Raw genomic sequence first — 6,313 nt, forward strand, 5'->3', positions numbered from 1 at the left:
GCAGAGTCCCAAACAAGATGAACCCAAAGAGGCCAACACCAAGATACATCATAATTAAAATGCCAAAGGTTAAAGACAAAGGGAGGATCTTAAAAGCAGCAAGAGAAAAACAGTTAGTTACCTACAAGGGACTTCCCATAAGACTGTCAGTTGATTTCACAAAGAAACTTTGCAGGCCAGAAGGGATTGGCAGGAAATATTCAAAGTGATTAAAAGATTCGACCTATAACCAAGATTACTCTACTCAGCAAAGTTATCATTTAGAATCCAAGGACAGATAAAGAACTTCCCAGAGAAGAAAAAGCTAAAGGAGTTCATCACCACCAAACCAGTATTACAAGAAATGTTAGAGGGACTTTGTTAGTAGAAGAAGAAAAACAAAAAACAAAAAACGAAAAACAAAAATTGTGAATAATAAAATGGCACTAATACATTTCTATCAGCAATTACTTTCAATGTAAATGGATTGAATGTTCCAATCAAAAACATGGGGTGGCTGAATGGATAAGAAAACAAGAGTCTTATGTATGCTGCCTTCAAGGGGCTTACTTCAGATCAAAAGACACACACACAGACTGAAAGTAAAAGGATGGAAAAAGATATTTCATGCAAATGGAAATGAAGAAAAAATGCTGGGGTACTAATACTTATGCCAGACAAAATAGAACTTTAAAACAAAGCCTATAAAAAGAGACAAAGAGGGACCCAGTAATTCCATTTCTGGGCATTCATCCAAAGAAACCCAAAACACTAATTCAAAAAGACATATATATTTACAGGTTTACTGCAACAATATTTGCAATAGCCAAGATATGGAAGCAACCTAATAGATGAATGGATAAAGAAAAAGTGGTACATATATATCATGGAACATTACTCAGCCATGAAAAAGAATGAAATCTTGCCATCTGCAACAATATGGGTGGAAGCAGAGAGTATTATGCTTAGTGAAATAAATCAGACAAAGAAAGACAAATACCATATTATTTCACTTATATGTGGAATCTAAAAAACAAAGTAAGTGAATAAACAAAACAGGAACAAACTCATAGATGCAGAGAACATTTTGATGGTTGCAATATGGGAGGAGGGGGTTGGAGGTATGGGTGAAGTGGGGAAAGGATTAAAAGGTACAAATTAGTAGTTACAAAACAGTCTTAGGGAAATGTTTGCATAGTCAATAGTCATAGTTTAGCATAGAGAATATAGTCAACAATATTACAATTACTGTGTATGGTATCAAATGGGTACCAGATTTATCATGGTGACCACTTCACAAGTTATATAAATGTCTAATCACTATGTTGTACACCTGAAATTAATATAACATTGTATGTGAACTGTAATTAAAAAGTAAAAATATTACTACAAAATAAAATAAAATAAAGAAAATGAAAAAAATAGTTCATTACTAAAAATTTGGATTAATTGAATTTGGGTTGATCTTTAAAAAAAACATTTTCTAATTTATATAAAAGCAAGACGTTTTCCAATATAACATTTGGAAAAAAAAACAGAAAGAAGAAAATATCGCATCATCCATACTTATGTCCCTAAAAGGGGCTATTAAGATTTTGGTCAATTTCTTTTTGCCTTTTTTTTTTCTCCATGACAATATATATACAATTCTGTGCATGATAGTGTAACTTTTTCTTTTATACTTTAGTGAGGGTTTTATTGTGTACATAATAAAAGAATAAATAAATGACTTTGTAAGAAAGGTTTCCATGTCTAGGTTTTCAGTACAAAAAGTGTATCATTTAGGTTGCTTTCGGCTGCAAATAACAGAAAACCTAACTCACATTGCCACACAACAGGAAGCCCAAAGTAGAGTAGACAGCAAGATTTTGACCAGCTTGACAATGACATCAAGGATCTAGATTCTTACATCTTCCTGGTGTGGGCTCCATCTCAGACTGGTAGTAAAAGTGTTCAACAGTTCTAGGTATCCAGGCCTGCTTCCCAAAAAAGAAGAAACTAGCCCTTTCCTTTAGACCTTTCTTTGGAAAGATAAAACTTTCTGCTGAAATTTCTCCAACAGACTTCTTGCTCTCATGAGATGGAGTGGGATCTCATGCCCACTTCTGATCTAGTCACTGGTCAAGGAAAAGGGCTTACCTGGTGAGTTCACACCAAGCTCCTCAGGAGGAATGCATGTTGGTGAGTCAACTGCCTTTCCTTCCAAAAAAAGGAAAACAGATAGGGAGGTGTTTTTAGTATATTGACATAGCAAATAGTGGTGCAATGTTTAAAGAAGATATTTTACATTGCTCAGTGGCTAATTGCTTTCACATAGTGCATAAAATCTAATTTAGTCTTTAGATAACTTCAAGTTCCTCTCTGTTTTGTTTCACTGTTTCTCTAGTTTTATTTACTCACCATTTCCAAGATAATTTTACATTCTAACCAGTCTTTATTCTCCGTTCTTCCGTGAAAATATTTTTCCCCAATGATGTCCTTCTAATCATGTTTTACTTTAACTCCTACTCCATAACTAATGCCCTATACTTTCTTATATTTCTAGAACACCTCTTACTTAAACATTAAATTTGTTGATTTACCTCCTACAGCATGTTTTACATTTGTCTAACATCTACTCCACCCACCTGTCTTACTGATGGCACTCCAAATTTCCATGGAGAAACATCGCTCTACTTTCAAACCACATGACTAATCTCTGCTCAACAGAGAATAAGGAAAGACCAGGCAGCCTCAATGGCTACTTCAGGGGTGGGCACATGACCCAGTTATGTGTTGAATTCCAGAATTTTTAGAACTGTTTGGAAGAGAGAATTTGCTTTTTGGTGGGGTTGCTGATGCGACTTAAACCTGAACACTCTGGCAGACATCTTGTTACCAAAGAGACAGCCTGGCTGGGAATGAAGTCAACACAAGGTAAAACATACAAAAATCAAGAGATGGAGAAAATGAGACCAAACTCAAAGAGCACCACTGGACACTTTAGATCTAAGCACAGTGCTACCTCTGGGCTTGTCAGACCAGAATTAAGGCATTCCCTTTTTCACTTAAGCTAGTTGGAATTTGATTCCATCACTTACAACCAAGAGAACCATGGCTAACATGGAACCGCCTTCATCAATCTAGTTCTGTTCATCCCTTAAAGGCTCAGTTCAAGTGCATTGCCATATTCTCCAAACAGTCTTCCCCATCCACCCCACTCTTCATTTTCTCTCTCACTCCTGAATACATAGCACCCAACCCATAAATGTTTCCATCCGTTTTATGGCCTTTTGTGCCCTTTTTTGAAAGTGAGTTTTATCCTAAGTACAATATTGTATGGTTTCACAGGTCTTTAGTATTCATATCAAGACCTGAAACAGAGCTTAGCTCATAGTAGGGACTCCCTAATTTACTGTATGACATTTCTCAAAAAAAAAATGCTAGAGATGTTTATAGAGTTCTTGGGAATGGACCGAGATGCTACTAGACTTTAAAAATATCATTTGTGAATTTCTGTCATTTTTCTGCTGTGACTCAGGAGGACACACCTATTTCCATCTCTGAGGGAATTTCTCAAACATAGAGACACCCAACCACAACTAGCTTCTACATAAATTGAAGAAACAAAGAAGAAAATGTGAAACCCAAAACACCACTCATTAAATTAATAGAGACCAAGATGGGAGATGAGCCATCAGGAATGATAGTCACATGAGTTTACTGAGACTGAAGTCCACACCAGTAAGAGTTAACCGTCTACTCTTGGTGGTACTAGNTTTTTAATGCACAGCCTCTGATGTAGTTCATTGTCTCTGAAAAATGTGGAATGCAGCAGATACCACTGGTGACACAGAAATATTAAGTGGTAGATAAGTCACTTTGTGTGGTCTGGAGGATGTGATTTTTAAATGGCACTGGAATGCAATTTTAAATAATATTGAATCTCTTAGCGAGGAAGTTAATCATTTTCAACCCATCTCACTACTCAAGAAGATGCAGTTTAGTACTAATAGGCTCTCTCACCCCTCTCTAACAATTGATAAACCCCCTTTTAAGTAAAAACAGGTCAGGACCCAGGCTCAGAACATTCATTTAATGATTAATATCATTAAATTTTATTTGGGATAACCTTATAGGTTGCTACTTACCTCAAATGATATCAGTTTTCATTCTATGATAGTGATATAAATTTTATTTTTAATTAAATTTTTATGAAAGGAGGGTATACCAATTTAAAAAAGGAATACTAAGTAAATTATTCAAATAATATAGTACAAACGACTCTCGGGAACCCACTTACAGGACAGGGACGGAAGGACACTTCTAGGGCACTACTGGGTCAGTACAGATTAAGCCTAATTTCCAACACAAGCTCAGCCTCTATCTCCAGGCCTTGACCTTCAGAAACATGTCCTGAAGTCTTAGACATTCGCCATCAGTAAAGGAAAATTCCATTCTGGTTGCTACATAATTTGCTACATAATTTGCTACATAATTTGGTAAGATAGAAGAGTGACTCATACATTTTGGAACAATCTCTAATCACAACATTTGAAACAAAAAGTGTTCTGAAGTACCAAGAAAATTAAAATATCAAACATAGTCCATTAGGGAGACGCAGTAAAGATGACTGAGTAAGTAAATGCTATGCTTGGCTCGCCCATAGCCACCTCAAAAATTACAACTAAATGACAGAAAAATCATCATGGAGAATTGCCCGAAGGCTCGCGGAACAGAAGTCTTATCCCTGAGGATATACAGAAGAAGCCACGTCAGGATGGTAGGAGGGGTGGAGACACAGAACAGGCTGATCCAACATCCACACATTTTAAAACTCAGGAGGGATAGCTCAGCTGCGGAGGTCCCCCCCTGAGGGATTCCAGTCCCACACCAGGCTCCTTAGCCCAGCATCCCAGTGCCGGGAAGGGAAGTCCCCACAACTTCTGACAGTGAAAAGCAGTGGAAATTGTGGCTGGGTGAGATGGAGGGCAGCTGCAGTCCCAGGAATTCCTCTTAAAAGGCCAATGCACAGACTTCCTTTCTGATAGACTCATTTTCTCTGAGCTCCAGCGCTAGGGCAGGAGCTCTAATGGCACCAGGGATGTACAGGGAGGAACTGAATTGTCTGGCTTCCGGGCAATGGCTGGAGGGGCAGCTTTCCCCCAATCAGAAGTGCTGGCAGGAGCCACTGCTCCTTTGCTGAGCCCGCCCCTCACCCAGCCTGCACACGCATGTGGGAACCATATTTGAATGTCCATCAACCTGGTTAAAACCATTCACTCCCCTTGATGATTCCCTGAGACCCCATTTCACCCAACGTGGGGCACCAACCCAAGCTGATTCCAGTGGCTTTTTCTACAAGCAGCCTGTCTTGGCCCATGCTGTGGGCTTTCCTAAAATCTCTCAAAGGTTCACAAACCCTGAATAAGCAGCATTTGGCCTTTGCATGCCCTGTACCTCTTACTAAGCAGCCCCAAGCCTGGCACTGGTGGCAGTCTGCCCGAGTTCAGCGCTTAGCCTCTCCCAGACATCTACAAGCCCAGCACCAGTGGCAAACACCTACATAGCTCATACCAAGTGGCCCCAGGTAGGGCACAAGCAGTGGCTGAACTTGACCTGCACCAGAGCCCCTTCCAAGGGGCCCCAGAACCAACACACCCAGTGGCCAGCTTCAGGTCACACCAGAGTACCACCAAACCACCTCCATGAACAACACACCCAAAGGGAAGACTCAGCAAGCATCAGAGCCCCACTAAAGCAAAGCCTGTTCTGTAGAGTCAGCCTCTGCACAATAATCCCTCCACTGTACTCACAGCAAGTCCTCATAACCAATCAGCCTAAGGGTTAAACCTTCCCATTCATGTGCAAACAGCAATCAAAGCTCAACTACAACAGGAGGGTACACACAACCCACACAAGGGACACACCTGAGCACCTGACTCAGGTGACCAGGGAGACTGTGCCATGGGCCCCACAGGACACCTACTAAATAAGGCCACTCTACCAAGGCTGGGAGGCAAAGCAGCCCTACCTAATACATAGAAACAAACACAGGGAGGCAGACAAAATGGGGAGACCAAACATGTCTCAAAGAAAGATGAGGAAAAAAGCTCCAGAAAAGGGACTAAAGAAAATGGAGACAAGCAACATACCAGGTGCAGAGTTCAAAACACTGGTTATAAGGATGCTCAACGATCTTAGTGAGAGCTTCAACAAAGAGATAGGAAACATAAAAGTGGAGATAAAAAAACATAAAAAAGAACCAGTGAAAAATGAAGAATATAATAACTAAAATGAAGATTACATTAGAGGGAATCAAAATATATTAGATGAAATGGAGGATCAAATCAGC

General features: G+C 39.5%; 1 long non-coding RNA gene across 2 annotated transcripts in view; it reads right to left on the minus strand.

The window, feature by feature from the left end:
* The window catches only part of LOC109383557 (uncharacterized), a 266,734-nt gene that overhangs the window by 255,106 nt on the left and 5,315 nt on the right, over positions 1-6,313 (minus strand). For both annotated transcript variants that reach the window (XR_002124217.1, XR_002124215.1), the window contains exon 2: positions 2,119-2,178. This is a non-coding gene — a long non-coding RNA (uncharacterized LOC109383557). The remainder of the gene's footprint in view (positions 1-2,118; positions 2,179-6,313) is intronic.

Source organism: Hipposideros armiger, unplaced genomic scaffold (genome assembly GCF_001890085.2).
Source record: "Hipposideros armiger isolate ML-2016 unplaced genomic scaffold, ASM189008v1 scaffold_4, whole genome shotgun sequence".
NCBI classification, from domain to species: Eukaryota; Metazoa; Chordata; class Mammalia; order Chiroptera; family Hipposideridae; genus Hipposideros; species Hipposideros armiger.